The following is a 15390-nucleotide window of genomic DNA, read 5'->3' on the forward strand; positions in this document are numbered from 1 at the left end:
CGGTTTTTGTCATATCTGTGCACCATTCAAATTATTACTTCATGAATTTGATTAAACTGCCTCATTTTCTTTGTTTTCCTTCATTGTAGGCAATATTATCATTAATGTTGAAACTTTCCAAAGTACATTACTATAAATGCCTAACTGATAAACTCTAAAGTGTCCGTCATAGGCCACCAAAAACCATTTCATGCATCCCCTGTCCCCCTGAGCGCCCCTCTTTCATCCACCCAGCACTCTGGCCAAAGCAGACAATTCGCCATCCCCCCAGCCCACCCCACACACACACCACTCACTGCAGGGTTTGTCCCACCACCCAACTCTGTCTCTCAAATCACACTAATCATTCAAGACCCTCCACTGCCACCCCTTCCTGAGGTTTTCCCAGATGTACTCAGCCTGAAGGAGTTTTGTCTCCCTGAGCTCTCACAGCACTTACAGCACTGGGACTTCTTACTTAGAACTCTCTGTTGGCCTCTTCGAAGTACAAGGTTTGGTAGACACCTTTCCTTTCAGAATATCTGCAGGTTTGCTGAGACCGGAGGTTGGAGCTGGTTATTTTGCATAGGCTCTTGCTCAGTTAACGCTTCCTGGATGAATGCATTCTCCTTGCTGACCAGTGCTCTTTTTTGGCAAAACACAAATCTGCTCATATCATTCTCCTGCTCCCCACAAAATAAAATTTCAATAGCTTAGCAGACATAAAGAAACAGGGTCCTTCGTGATTTGGCTTGAGGTGTGGGGGGAAAGCAGTCTCTTCCCTCTCCCCTTGCCCCGGTGGAGTAAGACTTGCCCTCTCTCTCCAGTTTGTCAGTGTATTTTTAGCCTTCTTTTATAAAGCCAAGGTGATAGGGGATTCCCTTGGCTAGTAAACTAGGTTCCATTCCATCCCTTTGCAAGTCCTGCACAGACAGAATAGAATGGTGGTGATTTTTGTGTGTCAACCAGACCAGGGACAGGGTGTCTAGACATTTGGCCAAACATCATTCTGCGTTTGTCTGTGAGGGTGCGTCTGGACACAGTTGAGTCGGTAGATAGAGTAAAGCAGATACCCCCTCCCCCACCCTGCCATGTGGGTCTGCCCCATCCAAACAGTTGAAGATCTGAATAGAACAAAAGGTTGAGTAAGAGAGACCTCCTCCCACATGACTGCTGTAAGCTGAGACATTGGTCTTTTTCTGCCTCCAGATTTCAACTGAAAAATCAGTCCAGCTTTTGGACTAGAAGTGCACCACTGGCTCTGCACCTGCAGACTACAGACCTTGGGACTTTTCAACCTCCCCAATCATGTGAGCCCATCCCTTATAATATATATTCACATACATCGTTTTGGTACTGTCTCTCTAGAGAATACTACTAATACAGATGGTCATACACCTTGCTTTAGAATGTAAAACTCCTTAGCATTTTGTTCTCAGTCTTTGGGGCCTTCGTCAAAATTTAGAAACAACAGGAAAAGTCACACAAAATGATACCAGCTTATTATTCTGTAAGTATGTAAAGTTTTTCCTAACCCAGGTGATGAAAATGGGGATCATCTATGAGATACAATAAATATTCACACTTGGACTTGAATGAGTTATATTCTCTCCCTTCCCACCCCCCCTATAAAAATGAAAACAAAGGTAAATAGGTTATTCCCATAGGGCCCTATGGAAATAATCAATTATCCTTCACATTTGTTCCCTCTCCTGTTTCCTGGTCCCTTCTCTGGCTTCACGCTTGTCTACACAAGCAGGCGTGTGCACCTTCCTCTCACCAGCAAACACAGAAGCGAAACAAGGATGAAAGGGAGCTACCACTGCCTGAATGCTACAGGGAAAACACGGAAAGGGGAGAGCCCAGCCCCCTGTGACCAAGGGATGGGCTGTAATCCAGAAACCAAGGCCCTTGCCTTCTCTCTCTCTCTGGGTATCCAAGAAATGGCTGGTTTACAAACCTGGAGCCCACAGACTATTTTCCAGCAACAATTGCATAGCAACAAGATTCACACACTGCAAACTCAGGAGTCAAAAACTGTTCACATCCTGCTTATCAAAACCAAAGTTAGAGGTGCCCAGGTGGTTTACTCAAGCAGGCGTCTGCCTTCAGCTCAGGTCATGATCCCAGAGTCCTGGGATTGAGTCCTGCATTGGTCTCATTTTTGTCTCTTCCTTACTCTCATGCTTTCTCTCTCAAATAAAAAAATAAAATCTTAAAAAAAAAAAAGTTATGATAGAGGCATGCCAATCTTCTTTTCTCAGCAGTAGGGCTGACTCAATATACCAAACTACTTTCTCTATTGAAACTGAAACACTGGATAAAATACACCAGCATCTTTTTAAAAACACATTGCTTAGCCAGCACAAAGGCCAAAGTGAACCGAAAGCAAGAATCCTGAGAAGGAAAGGTGCCAAGGCCACCTCCGGACCCAAGTTTCTGTTTCAACAGCTGCAGAGTCTTGCAGTTCATTGAGTAAAGTGTGATATCCTACTAAGGTCAAGAGCCTTTTAGGAACCCCTTGCCAAACCTGGTATCCCCTCCCAAGGACTATATTCTCAAGGTAGGAATAGAGAGGAAATAAACCTGTCATAAGAAAGGGGGCAACAAGGAAATGGACACGTTATGACCTTGAAGTTGACAGGGGCAGGGGTTGGTGGTGGCGTGGTGGGGAAGGCTTCATGTGAAACCTCCCCTGAGAAATTGTAAAGCCAACCTTGAAATAATACTCTGTCGTATTACCTTCAGATGACTGATCTGCAAAAGTCCAAGCAAATCCTCTCCGGAGAAACAAAACCTCAACTCAGGATACAAAGCATTTCCAAATTTTCCAAGGAAAAAGAGCAGCTTACAGGAAGAAAAGAGAAAGAAATCACACAATTCACAAGGAAACAAAATGTTAAGATCAACAAGGCAGAAAGTTCCACAGGCAGCAAAATCAGATCTCAGAGAGCTCAAGGGTTGAGATTAGGCAATCTAGAAAGTCAACTTTTCCCACACCATCCTTGCCTGTTTTCTCCCATCTCCAAATGTAGACCTCTGTCAGCTTCCGTCTCTCCACACCTGTCTATTTCTTCCCGACACTCCGCTTTTGCTGCTTCTTCAACCTGTGTTTCTCCACAGACACCTTCCCAAAGCACTAAGAACATGTCCAAAACTTTCCATTCAGGAAAGAAGGAAAGAAAAGGAAACTTGCTCCCCCCACCCATCTTGCTCTACCACTCTTACAGCTGGGCTTCCCAAAGAGTGGCGACAGTGACTCCCCCACTGTCCATTCACCACTAAACTGCAGCCCAGCTTCCACCCCCACCCCCACTCTTCTGAATTAACCCTTACCCCAGATTCCTGAGTGACCAGAGCACTGAATCCAGTCAAATCTTATCTCACCTGATTCTGCTAAGGTTCCTGTGCTCTGACGATTCCTCCCATTCAGAAACTTCTCCCCCTCTTTCTCCCCCACCACCTCTATGACATCACTTTCTTCTGATTTTGCTCTTACATCTCTGGTCACTTCCAGCCAGTCTCCTTTAAGTATTATGTCTCCTCTGCCCACTTCTTAAAATGTCATTGTTCTAAAGTTTCCATTCTCAACACTTTTCACATCCTCCCTGGCCATGTCATCCACTCTCGTGGCTAAAAGCAGCCGTCCCATCTCTGGGGCATGCATAACCTGGCAACGTAAGAAATCTTTCCAGAGGGCACTCCAACAGGAATACTTTCAAGAGAATCTGTTTCCAGATCCTCCATTGCCATGTGTACTCCTTCCTAGAGTCAGTCTGCCTGAGAATATGCCTGAGATCAAGCTGTCTTCCTTCACAAGCTCTTTCTCACTCATCCTAAATCTGAGAAGGGTACATCTCTTCAGAGTTTACAGAAAAATCTCTGGGCCAGCGACTTGAAAAACTACTGTCGGAGAAAACAGTCTGATGTTTGCCAGAGGGGAAGGGGAGGGGGACGGGAAAATGGGTGAAGGGGAGTGTAGCGTGAGGGGTGAAAGGAGATACAGGCCTCCAGTTATGGAATGAATAAGTCACGGGCATGAAAGGCACAGCATAAGGAATATAACCAATGGTACTGTGATAGCCTTGTATGGGGACAGATGGCAGCTACACTTGCGGTGAGCATAGCGTACATGTATAGACTTGTCAAATCACTCTGCTGTACACCTGAAAGCAATGTAATATTGTGTATCAACTATATTTCAATAAAAAAATTGCCATAGACATTGCAACTACCTACAATGACTATAATACAGGGAAAGACTATAATATGGGTAATAAATGCTCTTGCAAGTTAGAAGAGTTCCAACTCTGCTTTCAGTAAAATTGAAGAAAGACCAAATGGAGGTGTCAGCTTATTGATCATTTGATGATAGTTTTTGATGAGCTATCCATATGTGATTTGGGTTCATAATTCAGAAGGGGTTTAAAGAACTGATTGGCATTGCTCTAACAACTTCTTCCACCCTCATCCACTTACTTATCTAAACAACGTTTCTCAGCATTAATATCAAAGCAATGAAAAATATTAAGGGAAATTATGCTGAGCCCTGTATTGTTCTAGCAATAAGGAATATTCATCCATGGATACAGGAAGTAGTAGAAAAAAGTCTCAGGCCCACCAAACTTGTTAAGAGATGCAGCTCCAGTAATATTTTACTTTTATGTTTACTAATTGTGTATTTAAGCTATATTGTTATTTTAACCAGTAATCAATTTTGTACCAAGAATAATTTTAATGATAGTTCAAGCTAGAATAAATTAATTAACACTTAAAGCATTAGGGTCTTAGGAGGCAAAACTTCTTTTAATAAATGTATTTTAAAAATAAAATAAACGTATGAAGGGAGAGCAAGAGGGTGGAGGAGTAGGAGATCTAAATTTTGTCTGGTCCCAGGAGTTCAGCTAGATAGCTATCAAACTATTCTGAACACCTACAAACTCAACAGGAGATCAAAGAGAAGAAGAACAGCAATTCGAGGAACAGAAAATCAACCACTTTTTGGAAGGTAGGACGTGCAGAGAAGTGAATCCGAGGTACAGAGAGAGAGACTGCAGGGGGAGGGGTCAGGTCCTGGCAAGTGGTAGAGCAGCAGATCACAAAATCAGAACTTTTAGATGTGGCTCCAGTAAGGGACGTTGCTCCCAGGTATGAGAGCATGGAAGCCGGCTGCAGAGACAGAGCCGAGGAAGGGGCTCTCCACTTGAGGTTACCTTAAACCGTGATCTGAGGCACGGTCAGGCCACTGCTCTTCGGGCAGAGACCCCACAAGCAGCAGAGTCAGGAAGACACTTCCTTCCCGGGGAGAAGTGGCACGGGAGCATGCTGCAGGAGTCAGCTGGCATTGGAGACTCTAAACAGGCCATGTGCCAGAGACAGAAATGCTCCGTTACAGACCAGGTGAGCTCGGAGCATGGCCAGAGACCAGGAGACAGGAGGGATTGACTGCTTTTCTCTGAGGGTGCACTGAGGAACAGGGCCCTAAGCTCTCGGCTCCTCCAGGCTGGAGATTGGGAGGCCACTATTTTCATTCCCGTCCTTCGAAGCTCTACAGAAAGCATCAAGGAACAAAAGCTCCTGAGAGCAAACCCGAGCAGATTATTTAGCCCTGCCCCTGGCAAGGGCGGTGAAATTCCGCCTCCAGCAAAGACACTTGAGAATCACTGCAACAGGCCCCTCCTGCAGAAGATCAGCAAGAACATCCAGTAAAGACCAAGTTCACCAATCAATGAGAACTGCAAAACTTCAGAGCTAAGGGAAAGCAACTCGTAGAATTCATGGCTTTTTCCTCATGATTCTTTAGTTGCTCAAAGTTAGATTTTTTTAATTTTATTTTTTTCTTATTCTATTTTTAAAAAATTTTCCCCTTTCCCATTTTAACCTATTTTAACTATTTTATCTTATCAATACCTTTTTAAAAATCTTTTAAAATTTTCATTGTTATAGTCATATTCTATCCCTCCATTGTATTTAACTGTATTTTTTGTATACATAGAAGTTTTCCTTTCTTTAAAATTTTGGGATATAGTTTCTCCTAACAGATCAAAATATACCCTAAATCTAGCATATGGCTTTGTTCTAGTCTCTAGCCTGATCACATTATCTCCCTTTTTTCTTCTTTTTTCAACCACCTTCTTATCTTATCAATTCCTTTTTTAAAATATTTTTTAAATTTCACTTTACAGTCATATTCCACCCCTCCATCATGTTTACCCTTACTTTTGTATATATATACAAGTTTTTCTTTCTTTAAAATTTTGGGAGGCAGTTTTTTCTAACAGACCAAAATGCAGTCAAAATCAACTGTGTGGCTCTGTTCTATTCACCAGTCTAATCATCTCTATTAAAAGAAAGCTGGGGAGGCAATCCTTATATCAGATAAATTAGATTTTAAGCCAAAGACTATAATGAGAGATGAGGAAGGACATGATATCATACTTAAACGGTCTGTCCAACAAGAAGATCTAACAATTTTAAATATTTTTTCCCCTAACGTGGGAGCAGCCAATTATATAAACCAATTAATAACAAAATCAAAGAAACACACCGACAGTAATACAATAATAGTATGGGACTTTAACACCCTCCTCACTGAAACGGACAGATCATCTAAGCAAAAGATCCACAAGGAAATAAAGGCTTTAAATTAAACACTGGACTAGATGGACAGATATATTCAGGACATTCCATCCCAAAGCAACAGAATACACATTCTTCTCTAGTGCACATGGAACATTCTCCAGAATAGGTCACATCATGGGTCACAAATCAGGTCTCAACTGGCACCAAAAGATTGGGATCATTCCCTACATATTTTCAGACCAAAGTGCTTTGAAACTAGAACTCAACCACAAGAGGAAAATTGGAAAGAATTCAAATACATGGAGACTAAAGAGCATCCTACTCAAGAATGAATGGGTCAACCAGGAAATTAAAGAAAATTGAAAAAATTCATGGAAACAAAGGAAAATGAAAACACAACTGCTCAAAATCTTTGGGACACAGCAAAGGTGGTCTTGAGAGGAAAATATATAGCAATACAAGCCTTTCTCAAGAAACAAGAAAGGTCTCAAGTACACGACCTAACCCTACACCTACAGGAGCTAGAGAAAGAACAGCAAAGAAAACCCAAACCCAGCAGAAGAAGAGAAATAATAAAGATCAGAGCAGAATCCAATAAAGTAGAAACCAAAAGAACAGTAGAACAAATCAATGAAATCAGGAGCTGGTTCTTTGAAACAATTAATAGGATTGATAAAACCCTGGCCAGACTTATCAAAAAGAGAAGAGAAAGGACCCAAATTAATAAAATCATGAATAAAAGAGGAGAGATCACAACCAACACCAAAGAAATACAAACAATTATAAGAACATACTATGAGAAACTACACACTAGCAAATTTGACCGTCTGGAAGAAATGGATGCATTCCTAGAGACATATAAACTACCAAAACTGAACCAGGAAAATAGAAAACATGAACAGACCTATAACCAGTAAGGAGATTGAAGCAGTCATCAAAAATCTCCCAACAAACCATAAAAGACTCAATCTCAAAAACCAGACTGAGGGTTGCTGGGGGGAGGGGGGACGGGAGAGGGTGGTGGGGAAATGGACATTGGGGAGGGTATGTGCTATGATGAGTGCTGTGAAATGTGTAAACCTGGCGATTCACAGACCTGTACCCCTGGGGATAAAAATACATTATATGTTTATTAAAATAAAAAAAAAATCTCCCAACAAACAAGAGCCCAGGGCCAGACGGCTTCCCAGGGGAATTCTACTAAATGTTTAAAGAAGAATTAATACCTATTCTCCTGAAACTGTTCCAAAAAATGGAAATGGAAGGAAAACTTCCAAACTCATTTTATGAGGCCAGCATCACCCTGATCCCAAAACCAAAGACCCCGTCAAAAAGGAGAATTACAAACCAACATCCTTGATGAACATGGATGCAAAACTTCTTACCAAAATACTAGTCAATAGGATCCAACAGTACATTAGGAGGATTATTCGCTGCAACCAAGTAGTATTTATTCCTGGGCTGCAAGGTTGGTTCAACATCTGGTTCAAATCAGCCAATGTGATATAATACATTAGTAAAAGAAAGAACAAGAACCATATGATACTCTCAATAGATGCTGAAAAAGCATTTGACAAAGGACAGCATCTGTTCTTGATCAAAACTCTTTACAGTGTAGGGACAGAGGGTACATACCTCGATGTCATAGAAGCCATCTATGAAAAACCTACACTGAATATCATTCTCAATGGGGAAAAACTGAGAGCTTTTTCCCTAAGGTCAAGAACATGGTAGGGCTGTTCACTATCACCACTGCTACTCAACATAGTCCTAGAACTCCTGGCCTCAGCAATCAAACAACAAAAAGAAATAAAAGGCATCCAAATTGGCAAAGAAGAAGTCAAACTCTCATTCTTTGCAGATGATATGATACTTTATGTGGAAAACCCAAAAGACTCCTCTCCAAAAAAGCTAGAACTCATACAGGAATTCAGTAAAGTGTCAGGATATAAAATCAATGCACAGAAACCAGTTGCATTTCTATACAGCAACAAGACAGAAGAAAGAGAAATTAAGGAGTCAATCACACTTACAATTGCACCCCAAACCATAAGAAACCAGTTGCATTTCTACACAACAACAAGACAGAAGAAAGAGAAATTAAGGAGTCAATCACACTTACAATTGCACCCCAAACCATAAGATAGGCAGGAATAAGTCTAACCAAAGAGGCAAAGAATCTGTACTCGGAAGACTGTAAAGTCGTCATGAAAGAAATTGAGGAAGACACAAAGAAATGGAAAAACATTCCACGCTCATGGATTGGGAGAACAAATACTGTGAAAATGTCTGTGCTACCTAAAGCAATCTACACATTTAATGCAATCCCTATCAAAATACCATCAATTTTTTCAAAGAAATGGAACAAACAATCCTGAAGTTTATACGGCTCCAGAAAAGACCCCGAATAGCCAGAGGCATGTTGAAAAAGAAAGCCAAAGTTGGCAGCATTTCAATTCCAGACTTCAAGCTCTATTACAAAGCTGTCATCATCAAGACAGGATGGTACTGGCACAAAAACAGACACCTAGATCAATGGAACAGAACAGAGAGCCCAGAAATAGACCCTCAACTCTATGGTCAACTAATTTTTGACAAAGCAGGAAAGACTGTCCAGTGGGAAAAAGACAGCCTCTTCAACAAATGGTGTCGGGAAAATTGGACAGCCACATGCAGAAGAATGAACCTGGACCATTTCTTTACACCACACCCAAAAATAGACTCAAAATGGATGAAACACCTCAATTGGAGACAGGAATCCATCAGAATCCTTGAGGAGAACAGAGGCAGCAACCTCTTCGACCTCAGCCACAGCAACTTCTTCCTAGAAACATCACCAAAGGCAGGGGAAGCAAGGGCAAAAAGGAACTACTGGGACTTCATCAAGATCAAAAGCTTTTGCACAGCAAAGGATACAGTCCACAAAACCAAAAGACAACTGACAGAATGGGAGAAGGTATTTGCAAATGACATATCAGATAAAGGGCTAGTATCCAAAATCTATAAAGAACTTATCAAACTCAACACCCAGAGAACAAATAATCCAATCAAGGAATGGGCAGAACACATGAACAGGCATTTCTGCAACGAAGACCTCCAAATGGCCACCAGACATATGAAAAAGTGCTCAACATCACTCGACATCAGGGAGATACAAATCAAAACCACAGTGAGGTACCACCACACATCACTCAGAATGGCTAAAGTTAACCAGTCAGGAAATGACAGATGTTGGCAAGGATGCCGAGAAATGGGAACCCTCCTACACTGTTGGAGGGAATGCAAGCTGGTGCAGCCACTCTGGAAAACAGCACGAGGTTCCTCAAAAAGTTGAACATAGAGCTACCCTATGACCCAGCAGGCTCACTACTGGGTATTTACCCTAAAGATACAAATGCAGTGATCCTAAGGGGCATGTGCACCCGAATGTTTATAGCAGCAATGTCCACAGTAGGCAAACTATGGAAAGAACCTGGATGTCCATCAACAGGTGATATGGATAAAGAATATGTGGTATAAATGTACAATGGAATGCTATGCAGTCAAAAAAAAAAAAAACCCAAATCTTGCCATTTGCAAAGATGTGGATGGAACTAGGGGATATTATGCTAAGTGAAATAAGTCAATCAGAGAAAGACAGTTATTATATAATCTCCCTGATATGAGGAATTTAAGAGGCAGGGCAGGGGGTTGTGGGGTTAATGGAGGGAAAAATGAAACAAGATGGGACCAGAGAGGGAGACAAACCATGAGAGACTATTAATCTCAGAAAAAAAGCTGAGGGTTGCTGGAGTGGCAGTGGGTGTGAGGGTTGGGGTGGCTGGGTGATGGACATTGGGGAGGATATGTGCTATGGTAAGCGCTGTGAATTGTGAAAGAATGATGATTCACAGACCTGTACCAGTGAAACAAGTAACACATTATATGTTAATAAAAAAATAAAAAATAAACATAAACATATAATAATATTTGTTCAGGCAAATATAAAAGGAGATTCAAGAGAAATGTTTCAAGCATAAAAATTACTTTAGAATTACATTTCATGGAAAAGATGGAATGGAAATACAAGTTCAAGGAGAAAAAAAAGATGTCGAACTTTCGCTCCGGTAAAGTGGCGTTTATTCAGACTTTTTCTTTTCTTTTTTTTTTTAAGATTTTATTTATTTATTTGACAGACAGAGATCACAAGCAGGAGGGAGAGAAGCAGGCTCCCTGCTGAGCAGAGAGCCCGATGTGGGGCTTGATCCCAGGATCATGGGATCATGACCTGAGCTGAAGGCAGAGGCTTTAACCCACTGAGCCACCCAGGCGCACCTATTCAGACTTTTTCAAGTGGCTAATGAATATGTACAAATAACAAATTATGTTGTACACTTGAAACTCATATAATGTTGTGCATCCATTGCACCTCAATAAAAAATTATTTGAGTTAAGTTTCTCATCAATGAGAAATATTTAAAAATTGAGAGCTCACTATCTACAAGCATTGATCAAAAATTTCCTGTTGTCATTTCAAGCACTAAACCTGATACATAAAAACAAATGGATGATAGTAGGTAGCAGATCACACTGACACTAAATTTCTCCTGGGTGCATTAAAATGAGGAACATGACCATTTTTTTGATGTCAATATTTAAAATACATTAGAAACAACATCTTTTGCAAACTTAAAATTAAAGAATTTTGTATGTCAGTTGAAAAATACATGAGGGTAAATACTGTACAATTTCACTTTTATGATGTTACAGAACAGGGAAAATTAATCATGAAAAAAATCAGAACAGTGTTTGGTGCTATAGATGGTGGTATAGACTGACTGTAAAAGGGTTCAAGGTAACTTTCTAGGGTGATAGCAATGTTCTATACCTAAACAGAGTTTGAGGTTAGAAAGGCAAAAGTGTTTGTCAAAAATCATCAAATGGTGTACTTAAGATGTCTAAATTTCATTAAGGTAAATTTTATCTCAAGACAAAAAGAAAAACTATAAACAAATATATGAATTCTAGTTCATGTTATGCATGCTGAAGAATTTAGGGGTGAAATGTATTGGACCAGTCAAGAATTTATTTGGAAATGTATAAAAATAAGATTGACAAATGGACAGATAGAACTAAAACAAAATGTCTATAGCGGAATCTAGGTGGTGTGTATATGTTGTTCACTGCTCAATTTCAATTTTTCTGTTTGTTTGAAGATATTCACAACAGGGGCACCTGGGTGGCTCAGTGGGTTAAAGCCTCTGCCTTCGGCTCAGGTCATGATCCCAGGGTCCTGGGATTTAGCCCTGCATCGGGCTCTCTGCCCAGCAGGGAGCCTGCTTCCTCCTCCCTCTCCCCCTGCCTCTCTGCCTACTTGTGATCTCTGTCTGTCAAATAAATAAATAAGTAGAATCTTTAAAAAAAAAAAAAAAGAAAAGAAAGGAAAAGAAAATATTCACACAAAATATTGGGGAAAGTATACAAATAAAAATTTTTTCATAATTCTTTAAGACATGTATGGGTAAAAATTTGAAGACCATTGGTTTCTGTCATCACCATTTGTTAATGAATCTTTAACCTAAACTTACAGCCCAAACCTCTCTCCAGAATCTCAGTCATCTTTCCATCTGTCTCCTGGAATGCTCCATCTGGATTTCCCATCAGTTCTAAAACTCAACAAATCCAAACATGAATTTACTGTCTTCCTGTGTCAGTTAGAAATACCATCAGTTACAAGTAACAGAATAGAACAAACAAAACAAGGGTGATTTCTCTTACGTAACGAGAGATCTGGAGGTAGGTGGCTGCTGGTGTTGGTTCATCTCCTGGCTAACAGGTCTACCATTCCCTTGGCCTTCCCTCATAGTCACAAAGTGTTCTGCGTCTCCAGGCATCATGTCTGAGTTCAAGATAGGAAAAGGGGGAAGGAAGGAACCAATGCCAGTGACAACTGAACTTTTATCAACACAGCTTCAGATTTTCCAGAAGCCTCCCAGCAGACTTCCCCGTAAATCCCATTAATCAGACTGTTCCCCTAGCTACAAAGGAAACCAGGAGGCAAGCACTTAACTTCCTTATCCTCTAAATTCTATGTAGGATTGGGGGATGGGTGAACCTGCCTACAGTATCTGTAACATTCTTCCCAACCCGCTCAACCTTCTATACCCCTCATCTGTGTTCACAGTCCCAGGACCTGACTAGTCACCCAAGTAAGGAGCCCCAGGAGTTATCCTTAGCTCTCTTTCCCCTCTACTCCTCATATCCACTGTTTAGATCTTTTCTCAGTCTTTGAATCTCTCTCACATCTGAGCATCCTTCCCATACCCGCTGCCACTGTCTTGGTTCATGTTCTCATTTCCTCCCTGAACTGCTCTAACAGTCTCTTAGTCTCAAGTCTTAACTTCAAACCATCCTCCATGTGGCCCCAGTTTGACCATTCTAAAAACAGATATCTAACCATCTTATCCCCTGCCTAGATCTTGTCTGTGGCTTTGCCTAACACCTAGTTTAAAGGCTAACTTCCTTAGTATGTTACGTAACATAGTCCTGCAGTTTCCTTAATAACATACTCCTGAAACTGTGTCGTCAGAGTGCCCCAGTCCTGTCAAGGATCAGCTCCCTTAAGACACAACTTCCTAGAGGGAGGAGCTGGGGAAGTCGATACTCAAAATCCAAACCTGTTGTGCTAGGCAGACAGCCATCTGTCTTTAATACATTTGTGCTAAAACTGTAGTATGAAAGAACAATAGATTTACATATTATAATAAGGGTTCTGTTCCCAGAGACTAGAGAATATATCATCTCTAAATGTTATTTTGTCTTGGAGACATAAATTTAACGATATATTTAAAGGTTAGTATCATTGTTGTTCATTCAGTTCAGAGACTTACTGAATGCCCACTATGTATTAGACACTAAACTTTAGTTCTTTTCCTTTATAATAGAACAGAGATGACAGATCTAGAACAGTGTTCGATTGAAGCTATCTGCCACTTTCTGCATACCTAATGACTTCCATCTTTTTCTCTATTGCACTATTTAAGACTTATTCTTATCACCAGCGTCAGCACTTTCACGTTTCTGTCTTCTACTCATTTTCATAAATAAAATTCATTAGATATTCAAACAAATGTCTAAAGGCACAGATGGAGGCAAAGATGGCAACATGGTAAAAACTGGTTGATTTTTTTTTTAAGATTTTATTTATTTATTCGGCAAAGAGAGAGAACACAAGCAGAGGGAGAAGCAGGCTCCCCACTAAGCAGGGAGCCCAATGTGGGGCCTGATCCCCCGAGTGGAAGACAAACACTTAACTGATTGAGCCGTCTAATCCAGGCACCCCAAAACTCACTGATGGATAGAATGCCATGTGATAATAGTTAAGCTTTCTAGAGCACTTATTCTGTGCCAGGCACCCTTCAAGGCACTCTACAAATAGGAACTCCTTGATCTTCACAACTCTATGAAGTAGGTACCATGATCTCCACGTGGCAGATGAGGAAACTGTGGCCCAAGGGTAGTTTTGCGCCTTTGTCGGCTGAAAGCTATGCCCAACACCTCCCAGACTCACCTCCTGTCTGCTTCACTTGAGTTAACTACATTTCTCCTAGTTCCAGGTGGTGGTTTGTGGTCTCTCCAGCGCTATGCTATGTCCCCACGGCTTGTCCTCTGTGCTCATTCCTGGAGGCCAAGTGAGGCCCACGCTTCTCAGTGAAGTCTCCTCTGTCTGGTGAGGTGCGGTCAGGCTGTGGTGGCCAGCACCTTGCCCAGTGTCCTCATCCTGCTCTATTTACGTGTTTACAGCTCTTTCTTTCCCACCAGAGATGATGCCACAGCTCTTTCTCTCCCACCAGAGATGATGCTGCCAGGCCTGGTCGTCTCCTCATGCTGGAGTCCCTGGGGCTTGCTACTATGCCCGGCCTGGAATCAGCATTTAAAGGCTTGCCGAAGTGATGCATAGCATCCCTGGATTTTACACTCTGTTGTCGCCCCCACGCCGTCTGGCACCACATATTGCAGACACTTAGTCAATGGGGAGCGGGAGCCTAGTTTCCCAGCCAGCAGCCTAACTTAATGAAACAGAGCAAAACAAAACCCGCCCCCTTTTCTCCCATCTCCACATCACAATAATCCCGAGGATCTGAACTCCTTTCCAAGCCCTCCCATCAGTCGAATGCAGAGGGACCCGAGGGAGTCCCTGACTCCCCTCCGCTGGCTAGGCGGAGCAGGGTGGGGAGCAGCCGTCAGGGCGCAGAGCAGCCTCATCCCGCGCCTTCTGCCAGTTCTTGCCTATTAAGGTAAGATTTCTCGGAGGAGAGCGGGAGGGACCGGCGGAGGGTCCCCCAGAAGGGACCCCGCGGCCTGTGAGCTCGCCCGGAGCCAGGGGAGCACAGACCCCGGCCGGGTGCCCCGTGACGGGTACTGCCAGCTTCAGAGCAGCCCCGGATCCTACTTTGCTCTTCTACCCGAGGCCACCTTCCTAGGTTTCAATAGCCACTTGGGCCACGTCCTCATTCTCTACTGCCACCGCAGGCCTCAAATGAGTCTCTGCACAGGGCGCTGATTAAATGGGTCTCGGGTCCCCATCGGATGCTCCTTCCCGGCAGATACCCGCAGAAGCACCGAGGGCGCTGCGCCCGCGGGGCCCGGCACCGGCAGAATGCACCCGGCGTTACCGGGGCAGAGCAGGGGACGCGTCCTTCCTGCAGCCGGATCTCCGCCCTCTCTGCGCCCCCACCCCACGCCAGACTCTCGGGGTCCTCCGGGGCCGGCTCCCGCCCAGCGCCCGGCTCGGGCCCCGCCCCTCCGCCCCGCCCCCCGAAGGCCCCGCCCACGGCCCCTCGCGCTCCG

This window comes from Martes martes (assembly GCF_963455335.1).
Source record: "Martes martes genome assembly, chromosome: 4".
In the NCBI taxonomy this organism is placed as follows: Eukaryota; Metazoa; Chordata; class Mammalia; order Carnivora; family Mustelidae; genus Martes; species Martes martes.